We start from the raw sequence: 20,560 nt of genomic DNA on the forward strand, positions 1-20,560 counted from the left end.
GAACACCAGAGGGGTTGTGAAGATAGAATTGGCAGCATTTACCACGAGAGCCTAAGGAAAGGGAAGGAGACACAGATAACTCCAAACCAGTGGGCCTAGACCCTTACCATTGATAAGGATGGCAACAATAACCAACACACTGGAGGCAGGAAGGGAACAATCACCAATTCATTTGGAGGCAGGAAGAGCTCAGAGTGTGGGCAAGTCACTCAGGTGGTGCTCCCTTCAGCAGAAAGGCTGTGTAGATGAGTGTTTAGTTAAAGAACTGACATTTTCACAGATATGCCTTGAAAATATGTAAATCTGTATTTCTTAAATGGTTAGCAAGCGGAGCCCTCAACAGCATTTATCACCTGCATGAACAGAATTATTTATTGTGCTGTGCTCCTGTGAATGGTATTCCAGGAATTGGAAAGATGTGGACAAAGTTTTGTTTTAAAATTAACTCTTAAAGAACAGGAATTTCTCTCATTAGTAGTAAAAGCAACAAGAGGTTGCCAAAAGCAAAAGTGTTGAGAAAGAAACATGTTCCCTTTACTTTTTCTTTAAATTATAAGTGAATGGACATGACACAAAACAGCAACCATGATGACTGAGCAAACCTATGTAGACTTCACAGCCCTTATAAAACTCACATCACCCTGACTTGCTTTCGTGCTATTGTGCCACAAGGGAATTGCAGGCAAACAGTTCACATAGATGACTATATTGATAATCATTCTGCCAAACTACACATCTTTAGTTCTTTCTAATTGCTTCTTCTCATGTATCTATTGCTAATATCAGCACTGATATTTTCATCAAAATAATATATGATAAGTTATCTGCCTAAAAATTTCAATAGAATCAATAGAATCGATGGATGACTCTTTTCTGCTACATCAACTACAGCCAATTGAATGATATCCATCAATATCCAGAGAATGATAAGCTTTAGTAATGAAACTATTTGTACATTTTGTTATTTCAACCATCACTAACTCCCCTTGCTCTCCCCCTACACACCACAATTATACTCCCAATTTTGCTTTTTAGAAAGCAAAATCCCTGAATCTTTTTCAGCTCTCAGTGAAGCTAATTTCCTTGAATCCCACCCCCTCAAAATATGCCAATTCAATTACACCCAGGGCCAAAAATCATCTTTTATTTCCTGTTTGGCCTGTTTCCTCCTCAATACCCCAACCACCACAACCTTCAAACGCCACCATCACTAAACGAGTCCTTGAGAAGTTTCCCCTTGCTTCCTACCTGTAGTAGGCTAAATAACTGGCCCCAGTGATGTCCACATCTTAATCCCCAGAATCTTTGAAAATGTCTTACACAACACAAGGGACTTCACTGACGTGATTAAATGAAGGATCTGGAGATGGGAGATTATTCTGATTCATCCAGATGGGCCTGATATAATCACAAAGATTCTTATAAGAAGGAGGAAGAAAAGACGAGGGAGAGAAGATTTTATACTGCTTGCTTTGAGGATGGAGAAGGGATCATAAGCCAAGGACTGTAGGAGGCACATAGAAACTGGAAAAGACAACAAAACAAATTCTCCCCTAGAGACGGCAGAAGGAATGCAACCCTGCCAACCCCTTGATTTTAGCCCCAAAAACATATTTTGGATTTGTGACTGCCAGAAGTGTCAGGAGAATAAATTTGTATTGTAAAAGGCTAAACTTTTGGTGATTTGTTTCAGCAGCAGTAGAAAACTACTATATTACCTCTCTGTATGGTCTGCCATAAACTCAATACCATAAAGATGTGGATTGCCTGCCCAGAGAAGGTAACTTGCATGATCGATGTGTACCTTCAGATGATAGTAGCTGGTGAATTGGTGCTAATAGCGCTGGTCCAGTGAAGAAAGGATGAGGTGCAATCCACATGGAGTTTCCACATAGTAAGCCCCACTGAGTGTTAGACATCAAGCTCAATACTTCACGTCTGTTATTTTATTTTATTTTAGTTTATTTTTTGACAGAGTCTTGCTCTGAGTCTTGCTCTGTCACCTAGAGGGCATCTCACATTGCACCCGGGGAATGCAGTGGTGTGATGGCTCACTGCAACCTCTGCCTCCTGGGTTCAAGTGATTCTCATGTCTCGGCCTCCCATGTAGGTGGGATTACAGGTGCCTGCCACCATGCCCAGCTAACTTGTGTATTTTTAGTAGAGAGAGGGTTTCATCGTGTTGGCCAGGCTGGTCTCAAACTCCTGGCATCAAGCAATCATTCCGCTTCAGCTTCCCAAAGTGCTGAGATTACAGGTGTGAGCCATGGTGCCTGGCCACATCTGATATCTCTTTAACATTTTCTTCTTTATTATCTTTTCAAATGTATTTGACACATACAGTGCTTATCTTCTTGGGTATCTGGTGCTCTTCATAAACTCATTATTTGATGATTTGGGGGAGTCCTAAATTCCTAAACTGGACAATCTTTCCTTAAAGAGATCAGTAGCCAGTGGTCATCAGCAACCATGAACCAGTTCAGCTCCCTTGAGAGTGTCTGAACAGAAGAGTCACAGACTCAGATTTCCCCTCCCACTGGCCTGAGCCTCAGATTTATTATTGGCATCCACTCTCAGGATGGTTCACCATGTGTCTCTAAGGTCCAGTTCTCAGTTTTGGGGGGGTTTGCTTTGTGTTTAGAGGGAAAAGGTTCATTTCCTGAAAGGATCAATTACTTCTTGCAGAACCCACATTCTCTCCAGGAGTGTGGTCTCCCCAGGGCCTGGTGGTTCTGCAAGAGAGAAATGGTCGATGGCAGATGGTGGTGCAAAAGTAGATGATTTAAATTACGTTTAGGAGGAAGAAGCTATTAAACTTGCTGCTGATTTGATAAATAGATTTTGTGAAAGGAAATATTCAAAGAGGACTCCTAGGTTTCTTCCTTAAGAAATAGGGATGGTATAATGCCATTTACAGTTACCGGAGATGAGAAACAAGAGTTATGCTTGTATCATTTTTAATCGTTTATTCATATATTTATTTATTTATTTAGAGACAGGGAGTGTCGCCCAGGCTGGAGTGCAGTGCTGCAAACACAGCTTACTGCAGCTTTGACCTCCCAGGCTCAAGCAATCCTTCGGCCTCAGTCCACCAAGTAGCTGGGACTACAGGCACATGCCACCACGCTTGGCTAATTTTTGCATTTTTTAGTAGAGATGGGGTTTTGCCATGTTGCCCAGGCTGGTCTGGAATTCCTGAGCTCAAGTGATACTCCTGCCTTGACCTCCCAAAGTGCTAGGATTATGGGCCTGAGCCACTACACCCAGCCAACGCTTGTGTTGTTTTCTAAAAAGGCTTTACTGTTGAGTGCCCAGGCCATTTTAAAAACTTTTTATCTTTTAGATTGACAAGGAAAGGTCAGCAGTGTCTTTAGTTTCACATTTAGGCCTACTTTCAGGGAAAACTGGTATTTCATCTTCTTATAAATAAAATCTGGCTGGCTTGATTTTTCTATTTAAGATATGAAAAATTACTAGATATTTCAAGCAAGTTAGGGTTAGAGGAGGTAAAAGACTACAAAATCTCATATTTTGTCTTTCTAGAAGGATTTATGGAAGAAGGGCTATGGAATTTGTTCCCAAAGACTGGCTAACAAAGATTCAATGGGACTTGAACCGTTCTTTCTATATGTTCATAGCTTTCTTTTTCAGTGTCTTCTTTTTAACCAAATGCTACAACCAGAAAACATAATTTGTCTGGAACATCAGCACATGTTTTCCATGGTCTTCCAGGGAATTTAGTCTCCTTATTGGTAAATCATACACAATACCAATAAGTGGGTTTTAAGCTCCGGGACTCAGGTTTCAGGGTATCTGGATGTCCCAGAGTATATCAAAGAGGCCAGTGCACAGAGATAAGATACATGCCTACATTTTTAGGCACATTAGTGGAATAAGCCTTTGTTATAGCACCTACCAAGTTATCAACAATATGTGAAAGACTGTTGCAAGCAGCTTCTTCTGTGCTCTTGCACAAACAAAGATAAACTGAAAATAACTGTTGATGAAATTAGTCTTTTGTTTCTCCAGCTGCCCTGTCCTGTCTCATGTCATTTCCATGCAGGGCTTCCTTTTTATTCGAGGTTCAGTGTCTCTTCTTCCAAACCCTCTCCACCAATTAACACAAGAGGAGTCCTGATATCATCATTTACAAGTGGTTGAATCTTATTTTTCATTCGTTAGCAGTTCCAGGTCTTTCTATTTTTAAGAGTTACTTGAATTTCCCTAGGACTCATCCACCGAACGAAGTCACTGACTCATAGATCTGGCCTGCAGGAATAGATTCTCCCCATACTCCACTCCAGTCAAAACCCACTATGTTAATTCTTGGATGTTTCATGTGCTCAGAAACAAGTCTGCTCATGTTCTTCCATCTGGCCTTCCAGTTATGGCCTTTCTTGCCTCAAAAGCTATTTTTAAAAGGCACTTCCTCTCTACCTTGGCTTCTGAAAACCATTAAGAGAATATGGCTTTGCTGAGTAGGGTACAGTGTGTGGGTGCCTTCCCAACTGCACAGCATCAAGGTACAAAGTGACACTTCATTTCTTTCAGTTCTCACTGTGTTCAAGGTCCTATGTTGTACTTGGTGAACTAATGGGCTAAAGATTTTGCAAATTACCACCTAAGCCTTCAAACAACTTTGCTTTGGCCTTTGATCTCACCAAAATCACCTTGAAAAGAGTTCCTTTTGTTTCTACCTGCCATATTTGCTTCATTTAAAAATAATAATAATAAATTATTGATACCATTAAAGCTTTAATCTAGATTTCCCATTTTCTTGCTTTATCTTTTCTTTCCTGGAGGCAACTGTGATCACCTGAACAGGTAGTTATTTTTCTCGAGTGTATTGTTCATGTGATTGCTACCTAGTCTGAATTTGTAAGTTACATGTTGCATTGCTATGCATATTTTTAAACATTATAAAATTGGTATTATGCTATATACATTGTTCTCCAATTTAACTTTTCTTGATTAATTATGTTTTTGAGAATTATGTATGTTGAGCATATAGTTCTGTTTATACTCTACTGTATAACAATGCCACAGTGTACTTGTCTATTCTCCTGTTGCTGATATGTAAGTGGTTTCTAGTTTTTAGCTACTAATGACTATGCTTCAATAAGTATTTTTCCTTTTAAATGGATTTGAAGCAATAGTAAGTGTGGAAAACTTATTAGGTTGGTGCAAAAGGGTAATTATGGTTTCTGCCATTATGTTCAATGGCAATTACCCTTGTACACCAACCAGATAGAATAAGGATGTGTTGTTCTTCAGAGCTCATACTTAGTTATGGTTGTGGCAGAGGGTCATCTACAATTTGGCAGAAGAGTAGTAAGAAGAAAAAGTTGCTTTCCTGGAATATCGCTTTCTTTCCTTTTATCTTCTCCCTAACTCTAACACAACTTTTCACCTCCTCTCTTTCTGCCACCAAAACTCTCATATATTGCCAACCCAGAGCCCATCCAGATCTTATATTGACAATAGCTTGCTTTTGGAATTAGGAAGACCTAAGTTAAAATGACGCCTCCACTTCTGTGAAAGTTTGGACAAAGCTATATAGATCATTTAAGCTTCATTTTTCTCATCTGTAAAAATTTGAGTGATATTAATTACATGATACTGGTATTGTGAGGATTAAGAGACAATATCCGGGAACTTATGGTGGACTGCACTCTTCCCATAGAAAGATAAGGTATATCTCCTCCTCTTGAATTTCGGGGCAGAGCCGGGTAAATGGGCCTCTCCATGTAATTGCTCCAGCAGAATAATTAGCTTTCTAAACAGATGCTCAGGCCTCCCAGAGAGTGTTCCTAAAGAAGGGAAGTAGAGGCTACCAGTCTGATAAGGCCTAAGCCTGGGAACTGGTGCCGGGTCTCTTCCACCATATCCCATTACTCAAAGCAGCAAAAGATATCTGGAATAGCCTCCTAACTGATCTTTTCAGTAATAAGTCTTCCCTTCCTTCAAACCTGTTAATTTCCATTGTGTTTAACATACAGTAACTTGACGTGTGTAAGGTTCTGAACGATTGTTTTGCTTTCTAAACCATCGAATACTACCTTCGCCTGCTCGCTATGCCTCGGCTCTGTTTCAGGTTTTTTGCACATAGCAGACCACCCAAAAACTCAGTGGCTTAGAGTGACAACTTTTGTTTTCTTCTCACTGTTACGGGGTTGATGGGTGGATATTTCTATTGGTTTTACCTGGACTTACTCACTGAGCGCATTTCAGCTGGGTGGCTGAATTTCAGCTGGGACAGCTGGAATGCCAGCACCTTGCTCTCCAAGTGGTATTTCCTCTTGAAGGAGACCAGACCAAGCAGGACTTTCTCACATGGCTCATCTGTGTTCTGAACAATTACTTATCAAGCCTTCGCTTGTGCTGTTCGCTGATGTCCCATTGGCCAAATAAGTCATGTGGCCGTGCCCTGAGTCAGTAAGGGAGGAGACTACATAAGGGCATGGATAAGAGAAGGCAGGATTCATTGGAAGCCATTAGCATCAACAAGACCCAAATGCCTCATTTTATTTCCTAGAATGCACCGGGCTCTTTTTTGCTTTAAGGTCTTTTCATAGTCTTCCTTTTAATCATTCAACAAATATTTAGGCACCCTCAGACACTGGACAAAATGCTCAGAGCTCTCAAGAGTCTTTCCTTCTAAAGAGGGAAAGCATATAATAAATATATGCAAAACTAGAAAAGATAATTTCAGAAGGTTATAAAACCTCTGAAAAAATAAACTCGGATAATGGGTAGAAAGTGATTGGCAAAAGTGCAGAGTGAAATGAAGTTCAGCCAGGTCAAGAAGGCCTTCTGAGGGGATGGCACTCCATCTGAAAGCTGGTGATAAGAAAGCACAGCAGTGAGGTGTCACAGAGGAGGAGTGTTCTGGCCATACCTCAACCTTGGTCATGGCTGTCCTCTCTCCTCTTGCCTTCCTCCTTGTAAGTAGCCCATTCCTGCCCTTACCACTGCCCACCTAGTTTATCCCTTTAGAAAATTCACCACAATTTTGGGTGATTTGCTGTTGCTCCTTGTTTAAGTCCCTCATAAACTATAATGCTAATGAAGATAGAGTTGTTTCTGTATGTTTCTTGGATATTTTCATAGATCTATGCTAAGTTGACATTCAAAAACAATTGCTAAATGAATAAATGAATGAATTCACATAGTCACTCATGCAGGTTGAACACATGACCACAGATGCTCAGGGTGAGACAGGTTCCTATGTCCAGTTCCTCATGGGCCCAGACTACATTTGCCTGTCTCTCAGTTGGGACCAACCCACTGTGCAAGTTCTTTCTACCCTCCTGGGTGTTTCATTTCAGGGGTTCTTTGGACTCTTTGGAACTTCCCTGACTCTGAGCTGAGAACAGTTGCTATTCTGTCCAGCCTAATAGGTTTCAATAAATGTTAAGTCCCAGAGACAAAGCTTTGGGGCCTTGCCCCTTTTCCCTTTAGGAAGTCTGCTAGAATTCATATACAAAATTTCTACCCCTTTTCCCTGCTACTTTCAAATTTGAAATAATAAAAAAAGAGATTTTATTCTATTTCATTAGATACCACCTCTCATGAACAATGATAGCAGCTATCAATCATACTGTAAGTACCAGGTAACTAGACACCTGGCCTATATTATCATTAACCCTCACCACAATCCTGCAAGATAGGATTCTTTTCCCCATTTTCAGATAAGGAAACAGAGGCTTATAGAGGTGAAATAATTTCCACAATAAATCCGAGGATTAAAATGTAGATCAGGTGTTCAGGCCTACTTGAGTCCAGATCTGATGATCTTCCTACCAGACACGTTACCTTTGTGTTGACCCGCTCCACAGTGGGGATAAAAATACAGCTCCTTGTGGTTTTGATTTGCATTTCTCTGATGGCCAGTGATGGTGAGCATTTTTTCATGTGTTTTTTGGCTGCATAAATGTCTTCTTTTGAGAAGTGTCTGTTCATGTCCTTCGCCCACTTTTTGATGGGGTTGTTTGTTTTTTTCTTGCAAATTTGTTGGAGTTCATTGTAGATTCTGGATATTAGCCCTTTGTCAGATGAGTAGGTTGCAAAAACTTTCTCCCATTTTGTAGGTTGCCTGTTCACTCTGATGGTAGTTTCTTTTGCTGTGCAGAAGCTCTTGAGTTTAATTAGATCCCATTTGTCAATTTTGGCTTTTGTTGCCATTGCTTTTGGTGTTTTAGACATGAAGTCCTTGCCCATGCCTATGTCCTGAATGGTAATGCCTAGGTTTTCTTCTAGGGTTTTTATGGTTTTAGGTCTGACATTTAAGTCTCTAATCCATCTTGAATTGATTTTTGTATAAGGTGTAAGGAAGGGATCCTGTTTCGGCTTTCTACATATGGCTAGCCAGTTTTCCCAGCACCATTTATTAAATAGGGAATCCTTTCACCATTTCTTGTTTTTGTCAGGTTTGTCAAAGATCAGATACTTGTAGATATGTGGCATTATTTCTGACGGCTCTGTTCTGTTCCTTTGATCTATATCTCTGTTTTGGTACCAGTACCATGCTGTTTTGGTTACTGTAGCCTTGTAGTATAGTTTGAAGTCAGGTAGTGTGATGCCTCCACCTTTGTTCTTTTGGCTTAGAATGAGATACCATCTCACACCAGTTAGAATGGCAATCATTAAAAAGTCAGGAAACAACAGGTGCTGGAGAGGATGTGGAGAAATAGGAACACTTTTACACTGTTGGTGGGACTGTAAACTAGTTCAACCCTTGTGGAAGTCAGTGTGGCGATTCCTCAGGGATCTAGAGCTAGAAATTCCATTCGACCCAGCCATCCCATTACTGGGTATATACCCAAAGGACTATAAATCATGCTGCTATAAAGACACATGCACACGTATGTTTATTGCGGCATTATTCACAATAGCAAAGACTTGGAACCAACCCAAATGTCCAACAATGATAGACTGGATTAAGAAAATGTGGCACATATACACCATGGAATACTATGCAGCCATAAAAAATGATGAGTTCATGTCCTTTGTAGGGACATGGATGAAATTGGAAATCATCATTCTCAGTAAACTATCGCAAGAACAAAAAACCAAACACCGCATATTCTCACTCATAGGTGGGAATTGAACAATGAGAACACATGGACACAGGAAGGGGAACATCACACTTCGGGGACTGTTGTGGGGTGGGGGGAGGGGGGAGGGATAGCATTGGGAGATATACCTAATGCTAGATGACGAGTTAATGGGTGCAGCACACCAGCATGGCACATGTATACATATGTAACTTACCTGCACATTGCGCACATGTACCATAAAACCTAAAGTATAATAATAATAATAATAAAAGAAAAAAAAATACAGCTCCACTGTCTCTTATCTCCAGCTCTGAAATCCAAAAATTTCTGAAAACCAAAACTGTTCCTGAAAACACATGACCTGATGTGACCTGAACTCATCTGTGGGCCTAACCTGACCTGACACGAAGCTATTTATAGTCTTTATTTATTCCCTGTACTATGACTATTCATACTTTTGCTCCAAAAATAGTAACATGTTCAATTACAGGGTACTCCCCCAGACCCTGATAAGGGAATTCATATATAGTGTTTGCATTGTATTGCTTTCCAAAAATCTGAGAAATTCTGAATTCTGAAACACATGTGGCCCCAGGGTTTTCAGGTGTGCAACTGGGATTCTGTAATAATAAATTATGTTTGTGAATGGTTTTAGAGCTCACAAAGTTTTTAAGGGTTGAGGAAATTTTATTTTGTTTTCCTCTAGTACACAAAGAGTAATTTAGGAGATTTATCTGCACCTTATTTTCTTACTCTTCCATAAAGCAGCTTTATTCCTGATTTCAGGCTATTAATCATACTTGATCCCAACAGAAGTCTCAAGTTATTTCTTCTTGCAGAAAGACATTTAGTTTTAAGATTAAGAGAAATGAAAAAAAAGGAAAGCACTTTTCAGAAGCACTCGTATTCACTTCACTTAAACTAACTCTAAATTTTTAATTTCCTAAAATAATGGCTTAGAATAGCACTAAAGTGAATACACTAAATGGATCCAACCATTAAAACGTATTTTAAAAATAGTGAATAAATATTTTTAAATGTAAGAAAACAATTATAATAAGAGTACCTTGCATTTATTAATTTGCAATTTATAAAACATTTTCACCTACCTGATCTCCTATACAATAATAATTATTATTATCATTATAGGAAAGTTGCCATTCACTGAGTGCTATCTTTTCATGAGACACTTTATATATACTATTTACTTATCCTCACAACTGTTTAAGGTTGTTATTATTATTTCTACCTCACAAACAAGAAAATTGAAGCTCAGTGAGGCTGATATATTTGCTTCCAATTGCACAAATAGAAGGTTAGAGTGAGTACCTGAGAAAAGCTGTGTGTAGAAGGCATTTACTTTTTGGTATTTTATTCTTACCAACATATGACAACATTCAATGTGTTTTTAATTTCAAGGTTCCTGATTGTCATGGAAAAAACTCTTGGGCTGGAGGCACAAAAAGTAGGATCAAATATCAACACTGCCACCCTGACTTCTGGCAAGTGACAAAATATTTCAACTTAAATCTACTCATTTGTGAAATGAAGGACATTATATTCAGTCCGCACGTTTTCATGGGAATTATGTCAAATACTAGAAGGATTAAATGCTAGTAAAGGAAGCCAAGAAAGTCATGGCAGGCTGAGGTTCTTGATCTTTCAAGAAGAAGAAGAAAAAAAAACTAGACCTGCCATTTATCACTGATCAAAATGGCTTGGTTCACACAGTAAGTTTAGCTTCAAGTTACATTAAAACAAAATAAATAAAATACACTTAATCACTTTTTTAAAATAAAAAATATATACTTTTTAAAGTAAAAATTTAAATCTGGGCCAAGCACAGTGGCTCATGCCTATAATGCCCCTACTTTGAGAGGCCAAGACAAGAGGATTCCTGGAGCCCACGAGTTCAAGACCAGCCTGAGCAACATAGCAAGACTCTGTCTCTACTGAAAGTAAAAAAAAAAAAAAAGGAACTAGACATAGTGGCATGCACCTGTAGTCCCAGCTGCTTGGGAGGCTGAGGCGGGAGGATCGCTAGAGCCCAGGACCTGGATGCTGCAGTGATCTGCACCCAGCCTGGGTGACAGAGCAAGACCCTGTCTTTTAAAAATTTGTTTTTAATTTTTAAATGAAAAAATAAGTGCACAGGTACATTTAGTTGCTTTCTCACTGAGCTTTAAAGTTTCTTTCTTTGTATATTCACCTTCATACCTCAGTTAGAGAAAAACAATTTTGGGGTGATGTTTCTCAGTGTTCATGTATACCATTTCTTCCTTTGCAGCTACAGTTTTTCTCGCACAGCAGTCAGTGATCTCAGTGCTCTGATTGGCTGCATTTCTCTCAACCTCTGGTTCAAGCAGTCACTTGACCCTGCACTCAACTAGTGGTCAGTATCAGGCCATGAAAAAGGGTGAGATAAGAGGGTCCTGGAGTAGAAGCTGGGTTGAGCTGGCAGGAAGGGGGTGGGCAGAGCAGGGACATGCATCCTGACACAGGCAGCAGTCAGTGGCTGTGAAATAAGACCAACCACAGGTCAAAGGCAAGGTCACAGTCTAGATTGGAAAACTGGGGCTAAGGTCCAGAGAGCTGAGTTGCTCCAGACGGCACAGGACAGAATGGAAAGCAGGCATACAGGTACAGGTTGGACATTCAAGCTAACCTAAATCTAGCTTCCAGAAAAGACAGGTCCATACATATCTATTCCAGGATGTAACTAAGGTATGCTCCCTTGGTTTTAAGACTGTGCTCACAAACTTGTTTTCTCTCTTTATATCAAACACAAAAGTTGTCCTGGAGAGCTATTTATAAGGACAATGAGACTGCTCCTGCCTCCCCACCACCACACACACCTTTCAATCAGAAGCTGGTTCGCCACCATGAAAGATCTCTCTTCTCTGTTGTCTCAGTGACTTCCACTGGTGACTCCATCTTGAATCTGCTATCAATCATGTAAAAGTCATCCTTGTTCTATGAGCTGTTTGTTTTCCTTTACTTTGTATATGTATGAGGAATCAGATATTTTTTAAAGCACTCTAAAAACAGATCATCCCAACAAGATTTTGTCTTAGCACTTTTTCTGGAAGGAAGAATGGACTTCTCTGTTAAAAAGTGGTACTCTGGGGTGTATCTAAGAGATGAATTTCCTTCCATTCAACTTTCCCTTTAAAGAAAGCTGTTACTTTGTCTCTCTCTAGATATGTTTTTCCTTATGTTAAAAAAAAAAAAAGAAAAAAAGAAAGAAAAATGGGCCAGGCACAGTAGCTCGCACCTATAATCCCAGCACTTTGGGAGGCCAAGGTGGGCGGATCACTTTAGGTCAGGAGTTTGAGACCAGCCTGGTCAACATGGTGAAACCCCATCCCTACTAAAAATACAAAAAAAAAAAAAAAAAATTAGCTGGATGTGGTGGCACGGGCCTGTAATCCCAGCTACTTGGGAGGCTGAGCTGGGAGGATCTCTTGAACCCAGGAGGCAGAGGTTGCAGTGAGCTGAGATCCAAGTCACTGCACTCCAGCCTGGTTGACAGAGTAAGACTCTGTCTCAAAAAAAGAAAAGAAAAAAAAAGTATGTATTACCTTTCCCTCCCTGTCAGGATAGTTATTAGAATCTAAGCAGTGAGAAGTCATTGAGAAGAACAAAAATCTGTGTATTTATTTATAAGGTATTCATATTACTAGGCCCCTTTTCCTGTATCCAGGGCAAGTCCTCTCCATATAAAAGGAAATGTACCATTCATTTCAACTTTGTTTATAACAATGAGAAATAACCTAAATGCCCGTTGATTGAGGAATGGCTAAATAAACAACGGCAATCCATAAAAAGAACATTGCAAAGCCAAATAAAAAAATACTCTTTGCATAATGGCCAAATTCCAAGATAATGAGTTAAGGAAAAAAAGTAAAACAAAACATGTAAAACAAAAAGAAATAAAATTACTCTTTGTGTAGTAATAGGGCCAAATTCTAATGTATTAAGGGGAAAAAGTAAGGGACAAAACAAGCATATACAGTATGTATTATTTGTATTTTTTTCAAAAGAGCAAAATAATACATGCAGTTATACCCGTGTATATGCATCAAATATCTCTTTAAATGTATGAAATAAATTGATAACTTTAGTTTTCACTGGGACAGAAAATGGGAGAAGATTGTTTTTTACTTTGTACCCTTTTATACCTTTGAATTTGAAACCACATGAACACAGTACCCGTCCAACAAAATTAAATTAAGATCATAAATAAAAATATCCCTGAGTGATTTTTCACAATGTGTGAGAAACTCAAGATGCAAATGCTGCCCAAGTGAGCTGAGTTGCAAGTTTATAGCCTCATGTTAGTTATTAGTGTAGCACAAGATTACTGGCTCATGTTCTTCTTGCTTTCACTTTTCTCCCACTTAAGCCAGATATTTCTCCTCAAATTTTTGACCACTGGAGAGCACACAGTGCCCTTTGTTTCTGGCTCAAAGCAGCCTGTACTCTCCCCTCTGGGACGTGGGTCCTTCAGCAGTATTCTTCTCAGGCCTAAACTCTCAGCCTCTGGTCTAAGCAGTCACTTGAGCCTGAACTCAACAAGCGGTCAGCATTAGATCATGGAATAGGATGGTGTAAGAGGTCCTGGATTAGAAGCTAGGCTGAGTTTGTGACCAGTCTGTCTAACTTGGCAAAACCCCGTCTCTATTAAAAATACAAAAATTAGCCAAGCATGGTGGCACATGCCTGTAGTCCCAGCTACCTGCGGGCTGAGGCACAAGAATCGCTTGAATCTGGGAGGCAGAGGTTGCAGTGAGCTGAGATCACACCACTGCACTCCAGCCTGGGCAACAGAGTGAGATTATGTCTCAAAAAAAAAAAAATGGAGCTGGGGGCTGAGCTGGCAGGAAGGGGATGGGCAGAGCAGGGGCATGCATCCTGACACAGGCAGCAGTCAGTGGCTGTGAAATAAGACCAACCACAGGTCACAGGCAAGGTCACAGTCTAGATTGGAAAACTGGGGCTAAGGTCCAGAGAGCTGAGTTGCTCCAGATGGCACAGGACAGAATGGAAAGCAGGCATACGGGTGTTGGTTGGACATTCAAGCTAACCTAAATCTAGCTTCCAGAAAAGACAGGCTCACACATATCTATTCAGGATGTTACTAAGGTATGCCCCCTCAAATGGTTTTAGCACTTTTCCTGCTGAGGATGTAGAGAGAGGGAGCCAGGATTCTGCAAGTGCCACTTTTAACATGTAGCGGGGCCAAATGTGATTCTCTCCCCTCCCACACTCAGTGCTGTCTAGCCCAAATTTTACACCCTAAGAAGCCATGGATCATTGAGTTCAAAACACACTGTCTCCATCCACCCCTTGAGGTTAGGTTGAATGATTTGGGTGCAGACCTGGTGTTTAAGGAGACAGATTGGTGACATTAATGGTAATATGCAACTATGAGTTACAAAATCAACCCATAGCTAATTTCAACGACCAGAAGTTGTGGTGCCTGAGACAGTGCCCAACTGCCATGGTACCATTTGTTTTGTTCCTTGTTCATATTATGATGAGGGGATTAAGTTGTGCTCGAATCAGCTTCATCTAGACACTGCAGTTCAAGTCTTTCATCAGTAGCTGCATTTTAATTCTACTGGGTTTAATAACAATACTAAAAATCTTTATGGTATGTCATTTAATCATCGACCTTTGCATTACTTCAACAGCAGCCTTACAAGTAACAAAGAATCAATCCTGTGCTTGCCTCTAGGTTTTCCACAGAGGTAGTGAAAAGAACTGGATTTTCAAGTTCACTTTGCAAGAGGCAAGTAGGAAGGAGACTGAAAGCTGCTCGTAAATCAGTAAATCAGTTGCTTTAGGCAGGACACCTGCCCTGTCAGTCTCAGCTACATCCAAATGTAAAAATGGGTGATCTAGGATTACCCTCAGGTGATGCCAATGGCCAAGGCACTAAAAGGTCACATCTATTATTGCTGGCATTTCTCTCCCCACTGGGCTGTTTTTTGAGTGGATGTCATACTCATCTCATACAGAAGGCATGTCCATCATGCTAGAGCAGTGCTGTCAATGTTGGATCTAATAAAATACACTCTATTTTTCTTTTCTGCAAACTTCATTATACCTAGCTGCTGCTAAAAGATGATTCCTTTTTTCCTTGCCACTCCAACATTACACTTTAGGGACATGAATCCTTAAGCAAAGTTTCATTTGCCACCTCTGATTTTAAAGTTAAAATGAGCCTTTTAAAAACATTAACCAAAATAAATGGCACAGTGAGTGCCATACCCAGAAGTGGCTACATAAAACCACTACATAAACAGTCAATGCTCCCTTGGAAGAAGTCACTGGGCTTTACTAAGAATATCATGTTCACCAGCAAACAATTTGTCAAGTGTGTATTATCAGAAGTTGGGGGAGGACTAGAAACACAATCTTAACACACAAAAATAAATGTGGATAAAAAAGTGTAGTAACAGCTGTTGCCAGCTGCAAGCAACCACGCAGTAAAATGCTGTCCAACTCTGCAGGGGACTGTATGAGGACTCTTGGAGCCTGAGATAGGAGTGACAAAAGATCGCACTGTAAGAACATCAAACGTGAACCCTGGCTAGCAAGCTAGGAATTACCAATAGGAGGAATTGAGAACATTGCCAAGAATTCTTCTTCCCCAGATCGAATCACTGCATGAAATCAGCCCTATTTGTTCTAAGAAGTCCACATTCATAAGCTTCATTTTAACTGAGCTTGGTTCTTAGCCTATAAGGCCCATAAGAACTCCTCTGGAATCTGCGGATCTCCATTTTAAAAGCATTATTGACATGAACCTGGGGAGGTGTTTTTCCTGGAGTTCTTTCTCACCAGACTGGTTCTGGCTGCCTCCTGGGTGATGACGGAAAACTGAGGCACTTGCCAACATGTCATCCCCTCATTTTGCAACCCTCAGGCAGTTGCACAAAGGCTATGTGGAACTTTACCAACTAGTTAAAGGCAGAGTCTGGGACAGTCTTAAAAGAATTAGGACTACTGCAATGTCCAAGTGTTGCATATTAAGGAACTCCATCACAGGGACAGATAAACTAGGTGCAAGGTGATGCAATTAAGAGCCTTTCATTCAACACCTCTTCACTCATAACCCTGGGGTTTTGAAATGCAGAGCCTTTCAAGTCACACTTGAAAACTGTTGCCTAAGCAGCCTCTCCAGAGTTTTCTGATTCCAGAAGCTAAAAGAGCCCTAAGAAACCACAGGAGAAGCTGCCCTGCACTCCTTCTGTGGGAGTCACTGAGGACAGAAGAGTTACTCGATATCAAAGATCTTTAAGAGGCCTGAAAATTCTTCACTTACTTAGAGCTAAACCCATCTTAGAAATCTGCTTATTGTATATGTTTAGGTAACTCTCATTTGCCTGGAGCAACTTGAAAAAAAATTTTTTAGAAAGTAAAACAGGAAATTCAGAATAAGACATGGCCTTGACCAGCTAAATTAATTGCCCAAGTAACCTTTTGCATAAAGGAAACAGGATCAGGAAGGACTTTCATTCAAACCTTGCTATTTTGCCTTTAGCTAAGAGGACAGGATTCTTTTCTGAAATTTTTCTGTGAAGACCCTAATAAATAATTTTGCCTTTTTCTCCTTCCTATTCTAGAAATAGAAGGGAGGAGGACCTATTTTGTTCCATCCTGTAGGCTGATCCTTTACACTTAGGACTGGAAGAAATAAAGTAGATTTTTGTGGAAATATAGAATATGCATTCACCAGCTACATTGGAATCAGGAAGCATAAATCACAAGTAGCTTGGTCTCTCCACAGAAATGTGGAAATGGTAGGCCCTGAAAGAGCCTCAGTAGGGATGCATGTGATAGCTTCGTGGGCTGGGCAGACTAGCTGTGGAGATGCAAAAACCACAGCATGCAGCATGCATTCTCTCCAAAGATGGTCCATACCCCATCACCAGCACCCATGGACAAAATCAAGCCAAAGTTATGGGGTCTGTTTTAGGGAAACTACAACGACTGTTTTGAGGTAATAGCTTCCCATGTGACTAAACCCTTTTGTGATAATAAAGTAAAAAGTAATGAAAAAAAGTTATTGTTAGTTTGATTTTATAATTTATCATAGTGGGAAGAATTCTTGACCCAGAGTTTAAAGACTTGACATTCCACTTTTAACAGTTTCATCTGACTTTGGACAAGTGGCTTAATTTTCTCATCTGTGAAAGCCTCTTTCTTCCTTTTGAAATGGAAATACTGATATTTGTTTTTCTCAGCCTCTGAATTTCTTAAAATTATAAATTAAGATCATGTGATTAAAAAAAGTACTGGAGTAAAATGGTCTCATTCTATTGGGCTATTCTAAAAGAAACTATTTATATTTCTTTCTTTAAAAGCACCTGTTGTGTCCTTAGTGTAGAAGCTAAAAATAAAAAGATTTTTTAAAAATCAGAAAGCACTTGTAATCATTCCGTTTATTCCTTCCCCACTTATTAGAAAAACTCCAGGGTGAGGGGGTCAGATTATGTCCCTTGATTTCAAGGCTGAGCAGCTAATGTACATCATCAAATCCTTGGAAGCTCAGACATAGCCATGTGTCCTCCTTAACACCTGGCTGCATTTAAGTTTCAACCACAGCCCACACAGTTTTCTATTAGTAGTAGCACACTCAGTAAAAAATAAAAGCCATCTTTTACTGTGCATCTGCTATGTGCAATTAATCATTAATCCTCATTTAGAAAATATTTTTAGGTATTTTATACTTATTAACCCAGGTTTATCACAAAGAAACAGCATTACTCAAAGAAATTGGGTTAGACAGATTTAAAAAATTTTACCGTTAATGCTAATTCTTAAAAATAACTCTGAAGCAAAAGACAGTCTAGAGACTAAAGGAACATTGTAGATACTACTTCATCCTCATTCTATGTCTTTGTTTGCTCTTTTAAGATCAGTAAAGAGGACCTCTGTAATGTACTTTTTCTGTGAACCCTGCCCTTGAGTAATGAGTCGTTCTGAAAATCATTAGTTCAAATAGTGCACTTGCCACTTTTCTTTGGTAGATCTACTAAGACAAAGATCAGATAAGAGTAAATTAAAATGACAATCTCCTGCAGGCAACAATTGGTATTTCCATTACTAGAAGGCATTTAGTTATTGTATCTGTCTTTACTTAATCATGGCTCTGACTTGAGCATTTGATTTAAAAACTACTGCAGAGCAAGTCACCACCCTGTATTTAGCATACTGACTTAATAGTTAAAAGGGTATCACAAAAAATGAATGAAAAAAAAATTTATTCACTGGGGTTAGGTACTAGTAAAAGCATTAAAAATTCAAGAAATCTTATGGGGGAAATCTAATTTAGAAAAACAGTGAGTAGTTTTTGAAGTGGCTGTTGAAGTGAATATTAATTCAGTATTCTTCCTAAAGGAGAAAGCATGTCAAGAAAACAGCATTTAGGATTTTTAAAAATGTTTGTGAAAGTCGACAAATATGTTTTTAATATATTACCTGGAAATGTTTGTTAAAAACATAGATTCCCAGGTCTTGCATGCAGAGATTTTGATTCAGTAGTGTTATAATTATACATCACTTCAGTATAAATAACTTGTGTTCATATAATCTAATGCCTAATAGGAATGCTTGATAGTGTCCTAATCAGGACCTGCCCTCTTCAGAGGTGGCTACTTAGCTATTTGTAGTGAAATCAACACCTAAAGTTTTGTTATTTACTATAAAAGGTGTTAGAAAGAATTTTGTACAATTAGAGGTATCAAGAGTAGTAACTGCGAAGGAAAAATTTTCTGGACCCAGAAAATGTCTTGTATGAACAAGACATAGGAGTGGAGAAGCCCAGCACTAAAATGTCATTGATGGACTATGTGAGGTCTAAGCCCCACTGAACTCAGCTGCCTGACCCAAAAGAGGTCTTGATGTCATTGACGTCTGTTTGGAGTGAGCTTTTCATGCAAGGTGCTGGTTGGTGATCCTCACTTGCAGCCAGCCCGCCTGAAATTACAGGCAAGACATATGACTATTTTCTGGCTGTTTGCTTATAACACATGTACACTTGGGAAATTCGATTGTTGAAGACTTGCTTTCACTGAAATACACCTCTTGGTAATTAGATTGTGAGGATGGAGCCATCTAACTCCCAGATACCTCTAACAAAGCTACCAATACTTACTAAAAGAGCTTATTTGTTGATCATCTAAACTGGCCAAGGCCATTCACAAAAATAAAGGATTGGTTGAGACACACACATTGTGTTTTAATATCACTTCAGGTGACTCTGAAGCAGGTGATTTACAAACCGTACACTGGGAACCACTGGATTAAGAAAAGACATGTCATTACAAATGTATTTTAGAAATCTAGTCTTTGATAAAAGGATTTAAGAGCTGATTTCAGGAGTAATAAGACATTTTTTTAATCTTAAAATGATTTTAGGTAGCTAGAACCCCCAAACAGATACATGAAGGATGTTACTACAAGGTAAATAATAGAACTGACTTTCACCTCCCTTAATATTTACACTTGAGAACTTATCTCTTTTCATATTTACATATAAGATTTAGTTTAATCTACAGCAAACATGTATCTATGTAGCAAGTGTTTGAATTTCAGGCCACATGCAATATTTGAACTATTTTGTTTTATATCATCATCTATTTGCCTGAGAGTTAAAATCAAACTCTTTTTTTTTTTTTGAGGCTTATGTCGATCATTTATATTTGTGCAGAATTTTATTATTTATTTATTTATTTATTTATTTTGAGACGGAGTTTCACTCTTGTTGCCCAGGCTGGAGTGCAGCGGTGCAGTCTCGGCTCACTGCAACCTCTGGCTCCCGGGTTCAAGCGATTCTCCTGCCTCAGCCTCCTGAGTAGCTGGGATTACAGGTGCCTGCCACCATACCTGGCTAATTTTTTGTATTTTAGTAGAGACGGGATTTCATGATGTTGGCCAGGCTGGTCTCAAACTCCTGACCTCAGGTGATCCACCTGTCTCAGTTTCCCAAGGTGCTGGGATTACAGGCATGAGCCACCATGCCTGGCAGAATTTTATGCTTTATTAATCATTAATGAATGTTATTTTCTTTTTAGGTGAAAAATGTTACTTAATAGTGTCATCATCTGTTCTACAAGACTCATTAATTTCCCAAATAGTTATAGAAGATAAGATACAAATAGTATATTCTCAATTTTAAAAATAAATACAGGGATAGTACTATTAACCTGCCCAAGTTATCCATTCATGCAGTAGAAGAGATTCCTAATTATTAACATAAAAGTTCACTAGACATTCTCTGAATATACAGTGTGTCTTTCTAGCTGGTAATTTCAATAAGCATGACAGTCAATGAGATATACTTAAAATTTAATATTTTCAAAAGCATGAAATTGTAGGACATTGTGAATGCCTCTATGCTGTGTATTAAAATGATTACATATAAAGAGTTGACTTGGTTGTTAATAAAAAACACCTATTAGCAGATTTAACAACTGTGTTAAAAATAA

General features: G+C 39.2%; 1 protein-coding gene across 2 annotated transcripts in view; it reads left to right on the top strand.

The window, feature by feature from the left end:
• LOC129060972 (carbonic anhydrase 1) overlaps positions 1 to 20,560 on the top strand; it is a 52,666-nt gene that overhangs the window by 14,440 nt on the left and 17,666 nt on the right. The window contains exon 2 of one of the 2 annotated variants that reach the window (XM_054561545.2): positions 10,479 to 10,561. The exons of the other annotated variant lie outside the window; for it this stretch is intronic. The gene's annotated coding sequence lies outside the window, so the exon portion shown is untranslated. The remainder of the gene's footprint in view (positions 1 to 10,478; positions 10,562 to 20,560) is intronic. 2 annotated transcript variants of the gene reach the window in all.

The sequence above is a fragment of the Pongo abelii genome, chromosome 7, assembly GCF_028885655.2.
Source record: "Pongo abelii isolate AG06213 chromosome 7, NHGRI_mPonAbe1-v2.0_pri, whole genome shotgun sequence".
NCBI classification, from domain to species: Eukaryota; Metazoa; Chordata; class Mammalia; order Primates; family Hominidae; genus Pongo; species Pongo abelii.